Source organism: Oryctolagus cuniculus, chromosome 1 (assembly GCF_051225735.1).
Source record: "Oryctolagus cuniculus isolate XC-2025 breed Fujian yellow rabbit chromosome 1, ASM5122573v1, whole genome shotgun sequence".
Lineage (NCBI taxonomy): Eukaryota > Metazoa > Chordata > Mammalia > Lagomorpha > Leporidae > Oryctolagus > Oryctolagus cuniculus.
Genome location: NC_142867.1, coordinates 185438420 through 185453970, shown reverse-complemented (window position 1 = coordinate 185453970; position 15551 = coordinate 185438420). Strand labels below are relative to the sequence as shown.

The 15551-nt window shown below is 40.0% G+C and overlaps 1 long non-coding RNA gene across 1 annotated transcript in view; it reads right to left on the bottom strand.

Moving 5' to 3' along the window:
* Positions 1-3914: 3914 nt before the first annotated feature.
* Positions 3915-15551, bottom strand: part of LOC149128789 (uncharacterized) — a 59119-nt gene continuing 47482 nt past the window's right edge. The window contains exons 3-4 of the long non-coding RNA XR_016224034.1: positions 6816-6936; positions 3915-4015 (exon numbers count right to left, since the gene is read on the bottom strand). This is a non-coding gene — a long non-coding RNA (uncharacterized LOC149128789). The remainder of the gene's footprint in view (positions 4016-6815; positions 6937-15551) is intronic.

Sequence of the window (15551 nt, the reverse complement as noted above, 5' to 3'; positions counted from 1 at the left end):
ATAGAGCCTGGGAGCTGGCACCCTATATGAGTGCCAGTTCATGTCCTGGCTGCTCCACTTCCAGTCAGCTCTCTGCTATTGCACTTAGGAAGGCAACAGAAGCTGGTCTAAGTGCTTGGGCCCCTGCCACCCAAGTGAGAGACCTGAATGAAGCCCCAGGCCTGGCCACTGCGGCCATTTGGGGAGTGAACCAGTGAGTTGAAAATTTCTCTGTCTCTCCCTCTGTCTCTCCCTCTGTCTCTCCTTCTCTGTGACTCTGCTTTTTAAAGAAATTAATAACTCATTTTTTGAAAAGGAGAGAGGGTTATAAAGGTCAGATCATTTTGATGTAAGCTATCATGGAAAAAACTGAACATAGGTTCCCATCCCATACTTAAATTTAACTTCTTCAGTGATCTAACTAGATTCCTATTTGTATGTATAAAACGGAACTGAAACAAAACACTGTCATGTTCCACCTCTTTTAAACCCACCAAGCACAAGCCAAGCCCAACTACAGTCCAAATAAGCAAAACCATACCCTTCTTACATATGTAGGTTTAGATGTTAGACATGCTTCTTAATTTTTCTTCTAATTTCTCAAACTCCTATTAATTGCTTACCATGTGATAAGCATGGCTTGGCATTTTCCCATAAAATTTCTCATTTAAACCACATAATCCCGAGAACTTTTTATTATCATGTCCAATTCACCAAAAAACACAACACTGAAAGAGGTCAAGCAGCCATAACCAGCCAGACTGAAATTTAACCTTGGTCCTCTGATTCTAAGACCGTTCCTTAGCTTGGCCATCCTTTCCTAAACTCCTTGCTAAATCTAGTTAGTAACACCAAAGTACATAAAGTGTCATGATAGAATATACTTTAGAATACAAGATCTTGTTTTCTCTCATATTTAAAACTGGATCTCAGATTTTCAATCAGAAAGAAAATCGTGGAAAGTATGGGCGAAAGCCCACTAAAGCAAAAGTCTACAGTCTGAAGATGAACAGACATTCCTGAGAGCAGATTCTGCCTCTCCCTGTAGTTATCATCTCTGTGTTTCTGGGTCAGCCACTCCAGCTCTTAGAACCTCAGCTTTCTCATCTATAAAGTGGAAAAATTATGGGCCAAGTTAAAAACAACTTCATAATACTATATATATATAGACAGAGAGACAGAAAAAGGTCTTCCTTCCGTTGGTTCACCCCACAAATGGCCGGTACGGCTGGAGCTACACCAATCCTAAGCCAGGGGCCAGGTGCTTCCTCCTGGTCTCCCATGCGGGTGCAGGGCCCAGGGACTTGGGTCATCTTCTACTTCTTTCCCAGGCCATAGCAGAGAGCTGGACTGTAAGAGGAGCAACCGGGACTAGAACCTGGCACCCATATGGGATGCTGGCACTGCAGGCAAAGGATTAGCCAAGTGAGCCACGGCATTGGCCCCTAATACTATGTATTTTATTATACACTCACACAAACAGAGAGGCTGTGAAGTAAAAAAATATAATTATCGCTTCTGGGGTCAAAGTACCTTGTTTTGACTTTAACTCCAATCCCACCAGCTGCAGCCTCCCCTTCAGCTTCTTCCTTTATTTCATTCTTACCACCCTCACCCTCCCACTCTCCTACTTCTGGCTGAGACTTGATCTCTTCTCCCTCTTTTATTATAGCTACTGCCAGATCTCTCCTTCAAGTAGTTTACAGCAGGTGGTTAAGGTTCAGGACATTAGCAGTTAAATTGCCCCAGATGATACTGAGCCACTGTGATTAAGTTCAGGGGTTTTTGGTTATCTTCCATCACCTTGACCCAATCCACCTCCCCAGAACACACACACCACACCACCATTACCACCGCTTTTCTCTCCGTTAATCCTTATTTGAGTATTATTGTTCTAGTGATTCTTTAGCTTATGTCTCAGGACTCTTAATAATAGGGGAATAATTTCCTCTTCAAGATGCATCCTATTTGATATTTTGATAACTCCAAAAAAAATTCCTTTCTTGTACTAAGCCAAATTCTCCTCTGGAGAATATCTGAGAGTTTTCTTCCCCTAAATGTCACTTGAAAAAAAAAATGCTCCATCTAACCCTTTTCTACGAAGTCAGCTCTTCAGATGAGATCATAGATAAATCAGGTTATACCACATTATAGTAAATCAGGTATACTAAATGAAAGATGCCAGTCTCAAAAGATTATGTACAATGATTCCATCTAAATTGAGTTCATATTTTTATTTTTAAAATTTATCTTCAATTTATTTGAAAGAAAGTGAGAGACAGAGATCTCCCATCCACTGATTCACCACCACCACCACCCCACAAATGCCTGCCACAGTAGGGACTGCACCAGGCCAAGGCCAGCAGCCTGGAACGCAATCCAAGTTTTACATGTGGAGGACAGAGACCCAGCGACTTAAGCCATCATTTGCTGCCTCCCAGCATGCCCATTAGCAGGAGGCTGGAGCCCAAAGTGTAGCAGGAACTCAAACCCAGGCACTCTGATGTGGGATGTAGACATCCTATGCTGTGTCATAACTGCTGCACCAAATTCCTGCTCTTCTTTGCCCCAGTGTGCCATTCTGAAAAATGTAAAATATAGGAGCAGAAAACACATCAGTGGTAGCTAGGGGCTGGGACTCAGGCGTCAGGGGAGGGAGTTAGTATGTCTGATTATAAAGAAGTAGCAAAAAGAATTCTTCAGAACACTGAAATTATGGTTTCCTATTGTGTTGTTATGCTGGTAGATACAACAAAATATGTGTGTTTTAAAACTCATAATACTTATAGCAAAGAGGTAAATACTATTATCTATATATTAAATATGCATATATTTGATGTATATATTAAATTTTAAAATTACATTTTTATCTCTTATTATGAACCAGATACTTATTGTAATTTTTTTTCATTTTAATCCTCATAATAACTCCACGAACATTACTACCCTCATTTTGCAGAAGAAGAGACTGAGGCACAGTAAGGTTAACTAACTTGCCCAATTTCACAAATCCCTGTAGAGGCAGAGTATAGGTTTTAATCCAACCAGTCAGATTCCAGAATTTACTAGCCTTGCCAGTGTCCTGTGCATCTCTGAAAAGAATGACAAAGGGCCCCATCTATCCTCTATCAATGAAACTGCATAACCTATTAAGGAGCAGATGCCAAACAGGAAGAACTGTTACCAACCCAACTAGCTTGCAAATAGAACAGAGCATACGCCAACAAGACAAACATATTTCTAGGTCCCCAAAAGAGTCTTACATGATGCATAACATAGAATTTACTTGCAACTGTTACATGGTCTAAGATTTATCACCCAGAACTCCTGCAGCTGTTCAAATTCTGAAGTCTTAATGTTAATGGTTGCTTGATTAAGGGTGGAGACATGATCCAATGACAGGGTCTGAGGTGGGGCCCAGGGGAGGTCTTTGGGTCATAGCTGCTGTGCCCTCAGAGGGTGGCTCTTGAGAGAGGTTTGATTATTTCAGTTCAGGTTCTCTGTGTTTCCTTTGTCACAATGGGATCCTGCATCCTCCACCACATGCTGGCCTACAGGGCTGCCCAATTCTGTAACCTCAAACCATGGGCCGAAGAAAATGGTTTCTTCCCCAAGAAACTCCTCCCAGATACTTTAGTAACAAAAAGCAAATTAATACAGCAATCACATGTCTTCCTGTTCAAAATCAGTTTCCAATGCCTATGGCACTAATAAGGAAATTTTCCTCAACTAATCCTTAAGAAAGTTTGATCATAATGTAAATAAATGAGGACATACAGGTCAAATAAGTAAATTCAAAAATCTTACTCCCTCACCCTCCCTACTTCCCCAAACTAAATCCTTCCGGATCGTTTTTGGAACTAAAACCTCTTAGTAATGAGACAAACGGATAAATACACCCACGCCTGGTGCCTTGTGGTCATGCTTACATACTCACTCAGGTCTTTCAGGGCCTGCAATCGATATACCCACAAACTCCATTCCATGCATTTTGCAAAAACAAAGTTATCCTCTGCAAACATAGTACATGGCATGCCTCACAATTCAGCAGCAGCAGTTGAAAAGAAAGAACAAAGAGAAAAAATATGGTGGCTTTTAGAACGAAGATTGACAAAGAATTCCTAAATTTAGTAAAGACTTTCTTGAGATAATAAAAGTTGCTTAGTTCTGTTGGAAAGAGTTGCAGAATTTTTCACGTTCAGTACTCATTTATGGTGGATTTGACCACATCAGCACTATGCTCAAGACAGATTACATACATAATCGTTCTCCTTCCACAGGTTACGATGATCTGCTGTCCGTGTGGAGGTTCCTGCCTTTGATCTGCCTTCCCTGAAATAATCAGAAGTTTGAGGGAGCTATTTTCAGCCCACCATCATTCTCCTCCAAACATCTTTATCCTGAATCTTCTCAAGATTCAGAGCAGTTCTTCTAAGTAACTGAACTATGCCTTATGTAATAAACAACTGGACTTGACTTAAGGTCATATCAAAGAAAAGGAACCAAGAGATAAATGTGGGAAGATCCTAGCTGGTCCTCAGGTTTGAACGGCCTCCTGCATTCCCCTCTTTATTCAGGCACTCACCACCCATGAGATGCAGAACTCATTATTTGAATTTTGTGGTCTTTCTTCTGCATAAGTACTACAGCCACATACTTTCAAGGCTACTGCTGAAAACAAGACAATGTTAACCTAACAAATCTCTTGCCAGAGAGCACACTCTCTATAAGCGATTGTTATAATTACAGTCAAGGAAAGAAATCCTACACATGGGATAACATTCATCTATGGCCATGTGCAGATTTATTTCACAACATATCCTTAGGCAAATTCTCTATGCCCTGCTTCAAAATCAGGTTCGATCTTGTTAAAAACTTATAAGCTTTTCAATGTTAATCATTACTTACTAGCACACCTCCCATGGAATACAATGGTTTTTTGGTTTACGAAATTAGGCTTGCTAAAGGTATATTTAAGAGATGTGAAATGATTTTGCAATCTGATGCAGCTAGCTGGGAGATTGCAAAACCTTAATACACAGGCACCAGCACACACACCCACACACCCAGGAAGTGCAGGGGTCTTGTGGAAGTCAGTAGCTTATCTATTATGTACACTCCGGAGCTGTAAACAAGACCATGTGAGGACTCAGCTAGAACGCTTCCTCTGAGTCAGTATTAAACAAACTTCCGAACTACTGGGGAAGGAAATAAAGCCACTGTACCCCAAAGACACCCAAGACAGAGTGCCAGGGACCGTGGGAGTTTAATTCAGTATCTGTCAGAGACTGAAGCAATAATGAAAGTGGGTTTTTATAATGAAAACAAAACGTTTCTTTGATAACCCATAACTAGCCCAATTAGGCTAGCTTGTAATCTCATAGGGAATATCGTATTATAAATTTACATGATTGATTATGTGGAATGGCATTGTTTGTATTTTACTTCATAAGAATGCCAGCCCAAGTCTCTATGGCATGAAAATAACTTCAGTTTACAGCACTTAATATGATTTTGATGCAGGACAAATCAGAGGCAAAGATCTCAAAAGTGGTGAAAAATAAATAAATAAAATACCAGGGAATTTTGGGTTTTCAGAGACAGCACAGCACAGTGCAGTGGGAAAGATCTAGGCTTTGAAATCCAGTGATCCTGGGGTGGGTGCTGTGGAGTAGCAAGTAAAGCCGCTGCCTGAAGTGCCAGCATCCCATATGGATGCCATTTCCAGTCCCAGCTGCTCTGCTTCCGATCCAGTTCTCTGCTATGGCCTGGGAAAGCAGTATAAGACGACCCAAGTCCTTGGGCCCCTGCACCTGCATGGGAGACCTGGAGGAAGCTCCTGGCTCCTGGCTTCAGATTGGCGCAACTCTGGCCATTGTGGCCAGTTGGGGAGTGAACCAGTGGATGGAAGACCTCTCTCTCTTTCTCTGCCTCTGCCTCTAATTCTCTCTGTATAACTCTGACTTTCAAATAAAATTTTAAAAAAAGAAAGAAAGAAAGAAATCCAGTGTTCCAACTTGGCATTCTCTGATTTGGTGATCTTGAGCAAATTGTATCTTCTTAATGAGATTGCATTTTCTTATCTACAAGATCATTACATTCACGAGGTTCTTATTACAATCAAATTAGAGGGCCGGCGACGCGGCTCAATAGGCTAACCCTCCTCCTGCGGCGCCGGCACCTGGGGTTCTAGTCCCGGTCGGGCCGCCGGATTCTGTCCCAGTTGCCCCTCTTCCAGGCCAGCTCTCTGCTGTGGCCCAGGAAGGCAGTGGAGGATGGCCCAAGTGCTTGGGCCCTGCACCCCATGGGAGACCAGGAGAAGCACCTGGCCCTTGCCTTCGGATCAGCGCAGTGCGCTGGCCACAGCACGCCAGCGGCGGCGGCCATTGGATGGTGAACCAATGGCAAAAGGAAGACCTTTCTCTCTGTCTCTCTCACTGTCCACTCTACCTGTCAAAAAAAAAAAATTTAAAAAAAATCAAATTAGATACTAAATGAGACAAATGTAAAAAATTATGTGAATATGGGATGTTATTGTAACAATTCAGGGCTTTAACCTGTAAATGTTCTCAGGTCAACTAACAGAGTTAGAAAGAAATCAGATTTATAGTACCCTGAAATTGTTTTTGCTTGAAGCAGACAATGAGTTAAAGCTTAGCTCCTTTGACCTGAAGTAGCTTGTGGTTTTCAGGAAGGAGAAAAAGGTAGCTCTCACCTGTAACTGAAAGTCTATTATCATAGAATCCAGAGGATGCAGGGGCTCTTATTGACATATTTCAGAGTTTTAGAAGACTACAGAAATCACAAAAGAGGAAACAGAACGTTTTAACCCTTACCAATGTCCGCAAAGTAGGATGCTTCCTGGAGTGCTGTCTGGGTGCTCAGACAGTAAAGAACATTCCCGTTTCCGACAACCCAGAGCTTGACCTCACACTTGGACTTCTGAAGGTAAACTTCCTGAAAGGAAATGAAATACAGAGAACCTCTTCTAGTTTGGGTAGCTGTTCTGCCAAAAACACTGTGAGAAACATTTATACTAATTAATTTTTTACGTGTATCTTTAAAATACTAAACCCAATAGATAGGGCAGTATTTTCTTTAATTTACAATAGGAAGTGAAATAAAAATGAAGGATGTCCAAAAGATTCTTAGCTCTTCACCTCTGTCCCTATAAAAATATGCTCCAAAGTAGGATAAAAGAGTCTCTCCTTCCCTCCCTATAATAGTTTTACTGAAACTGTAATCTCCAAGCCTTAAAAATGAAAACATTTAAGCAAAAGAAAAAAAGAACTCTATCACTTCTAATTTACATGTGACATACATAAATGTAAATAAAGAGGAAAACTGTCCACCCTATTTTTATTCAATGCAGAAGCATTCAGTTCTCTTCTCTCCCTAAGGTGAAGTCCACCTCCTAGTTCAGTAGACGTGCTGGGAGGTCAAACAGAGTCCATCCTGCAGGGAGACGAGGTGCTGTCCTATTTTTAAAAGACCTCGAGAGAAGGAAATTCCACAAGCTTCCCCAGATACACATTCCAGTGTCTATCAAACCTCACTGTCTGAAAATTTTCCCTTTTTTCTTATCTAAATCCCTCATGCTACAACTTAAGCCTGTTGCCTCCTGTCTGGTCCCTAGTAGAGATTGTCATCATCCTTCTTGGGTCAATCTCCTTACACAAGGCTCTTAGTTCTGCAGGCTGGGACTCTCCCGGTTCTTCATTCTCTTTATTCACAGCTCTCCTGTCATCGTTGTTACTCACCTATGATTTTCTCCCAAGTTTTCTTTCTACAATCTTGTCTTCATTTCAAATATTCTTTTAAAACAAATATTAAGGACCAATGGAAATAAAAACTATTTCTGTTTTACTACACTAAAACAATTTATTTTCAATTTTCTTTATACTCTACCCTCCTCCATATACAAGTACAGGTGTATATCATTGTAATCGTTATGTAATATTTATGGAACTTATTGCAAGTTTTTTTAAAGATTTATTTATTTACTTGAAAGTCAGAGTTCCACATAGAGAGAAGGAGAGGCAGAGAGAGAGAGAGGTCTTCCATCCTCTGGTTCACTCCCCAATTGGCCACAACGGCATCTGAAGCCAGGAGCCAGGAGCTTCTTCTGGGTTTCCCACCCGGGTACAAGGGCCCAAGTACTTAAGCCATCTTCTACTGCTTTCCCAGGCCATAGCAGAGAGCTGGATCAGAAAAGGAGCAGCCGGGACTAGAACTGGCACCTATAAGGGATGACAGCACTGCAGGCGGTGACTTTACCCACTATGCCACAGCGCCTGCCCCTATTACAAGTTTTTTAAATTCCCTCAGTTTCACAACCCAAAACATGCTTAGAATGATCAGGTTTGACATGTATTATAATTTTGGCAACCTGGTATAAAGTTAGTGATTTGAAGAAATTCCTTTTACTCAATCAAATTAAATGAATGATTACTAATTACCAAAGCACTGTGCTAGGTCCTAAGGATCCAAAGATAATATAAAAATACAGAGCCCATTAATTAGAAGTATTAAAAGATAGTGTACAGACACTTCTAGTTCCCATGTAAGCTTATGGGGTGGGTTGGGCAAGCTGGACCTCAGGGAGGACAGATCCCAGAAGCCCGGCTGGTGATCAGGAAGGGCAGGAAGTTGGGATCAATGCCAGAGCACCTATTCCTACAAGGAGCTCTGGGCACCTAAGGATGGAGTGCCTGGAGCAACCCAGGGGTTAGCTGGGCCTCTGTGGATGGATATTGAGTGAAAGAAAGTCTGAGCTTGATGGCAAGCAGCTGCCCCCCAAATCTTCTCCAAATTATAAAAAAAAAAAAAATTAAAAAAAAGAGCTGTGGTTGTCTGAATGAAATGGCAAATCAGTGCAAGTGAAAAGAGAATGGTTAATAGGGTGGCTCTTACTTAAGACTCCAGGGTAAATCTTACTTAAGAATTCACTTAGAACCTGATGAAACAGTCTGATATTGCCAATCAAGCAAAAACCTGAAAGGAAAGTTTGTTCTACAACTTCATGTCCTTGAGATTCTCACTCTGCTTCAGGTCTGACCTGTTTCTTCACTTGTAAAAGCAGAATTTTTTGTGGTATCTTCCACAATTCCAATTGCAGGAAATAGTAAATATTAAAAGTAATGGATCACACTTCCAAAAACTAAACATTCAAGCCTCTCATTAGGGAAAAACTATGAGGTCCAGCATTGTGGGGCAGCAGGTTAAGCTACCACCTTAACACTAACATCCCATATTGGTGTGACATCCAAGTCCCTGCTGCTCCACTTCTGATCCAGCTCCCTGCTAATGGACCTGGGAAGGCAGCAGAAGATGGCCCAAGTGTTTGGGCCCCTGACACCAATGTGGGAGATCCAGATAGTGTTCCTGGCTCCTGGTTGCTGCAGCCATTTGGGGAGTAAACCAGCAGATTGAATATGTCTCTCTCTCTTTCTTTCTCTCTTTCTCTCTTTCTCTCTCTCTGGCCTGAAGCGCTGGTATCCCATATGGGCGCCAGTTCGAATCCCGGCTGCTCCACTTCCTATCCAGCTCTCTGCTATGGCCTGGAATAGCAGTGGAAGATGGCCGAAATCCTTGGGTCCCTGCACCCATGTGGGAGACTCAGAAGAAGTTCCTGGCTCCTGGCTTCAGATCGGCACAGCTCTGGCCGTTGGAGCCAATTGAGGAGTGAACAAGCGGATGGAAGACCTCTCTCTCTCTCTCTCTCTCTCTCTCTCTCTCTGTATGCCTCTCCTCTCTCTGTGTAACTCTGACTTTCAAATAAATAAAAATAAATCTTAAAAAAAAAAGCAGCAACAGCAGAGATGGAGGACAATATAACATACACAAATATACTGAAGCAAAAAAAAAAAAAACCCTAGTACAATAAACTATCAAACAAAAAGTCTTTGTCCAGTTAAAAATATCCTTTGAAAATGAAGGCAAAATAGACATTTTGAGAAAATAGAAACTGAGAAAATTTATTACCAGCAAGTGTGTTCTTAAAGAAGTTCTTAAAGAAGTTCTAAAGAACTCTTAAAGAAATTCTAAAGAAGCGTGTTCTTAAAGAAGTTACTCAGGTTGAATTAAGTGGCATCAGATGGAAATTCAGAGTCACAGGAAACAATAGAGAACAATAGAAGTGATAAATCCATGTATAAATACAAAGATTACATTTATATTTTCTTTTACTTTATTTACAAGACAACTCAAAATGTAAAGACTTTCAAGGATTTCCAAACATCTTTGGAAATGTTTGCTGTAGAGGTTATAAAACAAACAACAGACCTTCATCAAGAAAGTTTGAAATTTCAAACCATTGGGGGCTAAAGAAAACTCCACCTGCTTCCAGGGAGAGAACAAAATCGCATACACAAAATTATAAGCAGAATTGCATTGAGACTCCTCAATAGCATTACCTTCCAATATTTGAAAGAAAAAATTTCTAACCAGAAATTTCATAAGCATTCAATCACTTATTAATAAAAATAAAGATTTCTTCAAATGTTCAAGGTCTCAAAAAAAATGACTCCCATGAATTCTTTTTCAGACTATTTCAGAAGTACTCAAGAAAGAAAGCATGGGGTGGGGTTGCAAAGAACAAAATTTTAGCACAAAAGAGGAGTTGAGACATTTCAGGGGGACAGCTACACTACAGATATAAAGATAAAACAGACTATTCAGCAGGAGAACTTCAAAACTATCAACTTTCCACCATTTTCTGGGCTACTTTGCAGACCCTTCAATGTAAAAGTTTAAATCATCCTGGAAATTCTATTGAATTATTTATTGACATCCCCCCTCTTTATTTATTTAATTGCTTGGCATAATTATTGGAAACAGCAAGGAGGAGCAACACAAAATGGGGTAGAAAATAGAATACAGAACCACATGTGGATTTAAGAACTTTTATTTTAGCTTGAGTTTTCCTAAAAGCAGAGCCTGAGACAAAAACTTGTAAACAAGGAACAGGTGTGAAATACTGGGAAGAGTGAGGAGAGTATAAAAGAAAATACATAAATGCATTATTAACATCCTCATTGAGGTCAAGTGGCGCTCAACCCTACCTGGAATCTTCTAAGGAAAATGAAGAATGCATTTTGAAATTGTTTACCTGATAATTAACCATTTTCACTTATCAACTTATATCCCACATTAGTTGAGGTTTGCTTTGGGGTACAAATCCCTGTGTACCTCCAGACTGAACTGTGCATTCTGGAACAGACTGCTTGAACAGAAGGTTTCCTAATTGTAGCATTGGAAAAACCCGAGGATGAAAGTGCAAAATGTACAATGCTTGAAATGAGATTTCAATATGACATTAGCCAAGCTACCCACTATTATCTACACTGCAATCAGAGATGAGGCCAAGGATATGAGTCAGGAAGCCAAAACCACTCCATATAGTCTACCTTTTGTACCACTTAGACACATGCATGCCCTGTAATAAGTACTATTCATCTCCATGTCTCCACAATCTCTACATATGACTTATTAGATAAATTTTAATAGAACAAGCTACCGTATCCACTGCTACAACTGGTCTTGAGGTTGTATTTGATGTATGTCAGTCTCCTTCCTCTACTACCCATATCAGATTTTCTTCACCCCCAGAAACTACCTCTATTGTGTAGGTTTCTAGCCTAATGAGATAGCTAAGACCCTGAGCCTTGAGTAGCCTATGCTCAAAGCTATCTTGTTTTTGTGAGGCATTGTTGCAGCATTGCTATTCACCATTATCAATGGGGGTGTGAATGTGAAGAAATTCCTATGGTTGACCATACTCTGCCAATGGCTTGGCTAACATCTCAAATTGCCCAAAGCTTTGGTTTCAACATCTCTTCATCCTAAATAACCTCTAGTGACAGTCTAATACTATGTATCTTGGCTTGGTTCCTACCAGATAGCAAAACCTCAATCAAAGAGATAATGCAGTAGAGCACAACATGGCATGAAGCAGAATAAGGGAAGGGGAGAAAATACACACCATGGTGTGCTTATTAAGTTACAGTTTGGGACACTGAGAATTAACCCCAGTATCTAAGGGCCATACAGAATGTATCTTGGAGCTGTGTGCTAAAAGAACAAGAGAAAAGAAAGTGAGGCAGTGAACTGGGAAGGGTGATCTGAACAGTCTATCTCAGAATCAGATGCACTCAAACTCTTTCCAATTAATGATTTTAGTGTGAGCACGATTCCATTCAAAGACCAGAAACTTCACCGACAATGAAACTATTGGCTTGAATTATTCAGACCATTTCAGAAGATGACTTATCATGAAGTATTTGTGATATTATCTATGTTTTGCATTACCTGATTTTTGAAACCAAATCCCACACACATTGTACTTGTGTACTTCTGAAATAGTCTGAAAAAGAATTCATGGGAGTCATTTTTTTGAGACCTTGAACATTTGAAGAAATCTTTATTTTTATTAATAAGTGATTGAATGCTTATGAAATTTCTGGTTAGAAATTTTTTCTTTCAAATATTGGAAGGTAATGCTATTGTACTTGTTCCCAAGTACAACCGATAGACTTAATTACAAATTAATGGTTTACATTACACTTATTTTTCTGAGGACAAGAAGAAAGTGTAAAGGCAAAAAAATATTTTCTAGTGCCTATAATTTCCAATCTGACTTCTTTATTTATACATTGGTAAGATTAATTCTATATAAATATTTTCTATAGCACTTGCTATCTGCAGTGTAATAACAGCTTTTCTGCTTGATTGAGATTTTATTTTAAATTTATGCATGTACACATAGATTTATGACCTCAAAGGATTTGAAATCTCTCAAATGTAACACTTGTTGCCTTATCACTACATCAGCTTCAGAACTAACAACCAAAAAAGGGAAATAAACCTGTATAGAATATACAGTAAAAAAGGAGTTAAGAATCAGTAGACAGACATAAGTAACTTTTGAAATGACCAGGTTTCTAAGGCTAAAAGTCAAACAAGCTGCATTTTATAAAACTGCTTTCCATAATAGGGATAAGCAACTACAGTGTATGCTGGAATCAGCACATAGAGGAAGCAAGATTTCTCACTGCTGGGGTGGGAATTTACAAATAAGCACAGATACAAGGATAAATGATACATGTGGCCGAGGATTTGTGTTAGAGTAATCAGTTATAAGCTGAGCTCATGTTTAGGTCAATATTGATGCAGATGGCTATATATTAAAATATGTGTGCACAACTTAGCATTAATATGCGTATTTCTCCTTGCTCTGTCAGCAGAGAGGGCCAAGAAGTAATTATATTTCAGTAGCTATAAGCATAACTTGTGCCCAGATTGTTTTAACAAAGCAAATTGGTGAAAGGAATTAGGGTTTGTTGGAGAAATGGCTAACTCTAGGACTAGGGCAGGAAATGTGCAAGATGAGCTAGGATCATCTCTTAAAGTGTCAGAGATGAAGAAAGTGCTTTAAAAATACATGCACATAAGCAAAAACTCAACATTGACCAAGGTATGTCAAAAGGCTACAGGAGCCAACTGAAAGGCCAAATATGGAATATTTGAGCAACAAAATAAATAAATAAGAATGTATTTTAACCTAAAGTATAAAATAAATTTCCCTGAGTACATACCAATAAAAACAAATCATTGAATAAATAAGGTATAGTGGAAAAAATGTCCCATATGGGAGAATTTCTGTAGAAATGGATGGCTCATGGTGACTTCCTTCCGCAGGGTCAAAACGGAAAGTGAGGAAAGAGTAGCTGCACATGGAGAAACTTGAAAAGCCCTACCCTGCCCAGGTGATCAATGCCAGAAACCACAGTGATAAGTCATGTTGACAAGTGTGTACCCTTGGCAGGATGTAATGAAAATGGCATTTCATCTCTGGGGCCTTCCTCTGAAAACTCATAATTCCAATGTAACCAGTTATTATAGACAGGCAATCTTTAAAAATGTTTGAGCAATACCGTTAAAACTGTCAAGATCATCAAACACAAGCAGTCTGAAAACTGTCATGAGCCAAGAAGAATCTAAGAGAACATTATGACTACCTGAAATGTGATATACCAGAGGAGATCCTGGAACAAAATAAAGATGTTGGGTAAAAAATACCTAATTCAAATAAAATACACTCATAGATTTTAGTTAATGATAATGTATCTATTTTAGTTAACTAATTCTAACAAATGTGCAATGCTAATGGAAGATGCTAACAATAGGAAAACTTGAATATGGGGTTTATAGGAACTCTACACTATCATCTCCATTTTTCTTTAAGTCTAAAATGGCTGTAAAAACTACTCTATTTTTGAGGGCTGGCATTATGATATAGAATGTAAAGCCACTGCCTAAGGCACTGGCATCCCATATGGGCTCCAGTTCAAGTCCCAGCTGTTCCACTTCCAATCCAGCTCCCAGCTAATGGCCTGGGAAAACAGCAAAAGCCCAAGTGCTTGCACCCCTGCCACCCACGTGGGAGACCTGTAACAAACTCTTAGCTCCTGGCTTAGGCCAGACCCAGTCCTAGCCATTGCAGCCATCTGGGGACTGAACCAGTTGATAGAAGATCTTTCTCTCTGTCTCTCTCTGTAACTCTGAATTTCAAATATATAGATAATTCTGTAAAACAAACAAACAAACAAAAAACTACTCAATCTTTTAAAAAAAAAATCAGTTGATGGGGCCGGTGCCGTGGCTCACTAGGCTAATCCTCCACCTGTGGCACTGGCATCCCATATGGGCACCACATTCTAGTCCCGGTTGCTCCTCTTCCAGTCCAGCTCTCTGCTGTGGCCCGGGAGGGCAGTGGAGGATGGCCCAAGTGCTTGGACCCCTGCAACTGCATGGGGGACCAGGAAGAAGCAGCACCAGCCACAGCAGCCATTTAGGGAGTGAACCAACGGAAGGAAGACCTTTTTTTCTCTCTCTCTCATTGTCTATAACTCTGTCAAATAAATTTAAAAAAAAAAAATCAGTTGACTCTTAAGAAGTATTTGATAAAGTAACAACTTTATAAAAAATTTTAATTGGAAATAATAAAATACTCCCTTATTATGATATATTCAAAACATTTCTAAACTTTGAATCTTTGAAAGAAATCCCAGAAAATATTTTATATTAATTAATAAACTTCCAAGTTTCAAAGAAATCTCTTAAACACAAAAAACCTGCAAAAATATACTCAAAGTAAAAACATTAAACAAGAGTTGATATTCTGAATCTATAGAGAGCCTGTACAAATTAACTTTATTTAAAAAAAAAAAAAAAAGATGTATTTAAGGGGGCCGGCCTTGCTGTGCAGTGGGTAAAACCACCACTTGCGATACAGGCATATGGTTGCCGGTTTGAATTCTGGCTGCTCCACTTCCTATCCAGCTTCCTGCTAATGGCCTGGGGAAAACATTGGAAGACAGCCAAGTATTGTGGCCCCTGCCACACATGTGAGAGACCCTGATGAAGCTCCTGGCTCCTGGCCTCAGCCTGGCCCAGCCCTGGCCGTTGTAACCATCTGGGGAGTATTGCCATCAACAGGTCTCTCTCTCTCTCTCTCTCTGTCTCTTTCTCTCTCCCCATCTCTCCCTCTCTTTGCAACTCTGCCTGTATTT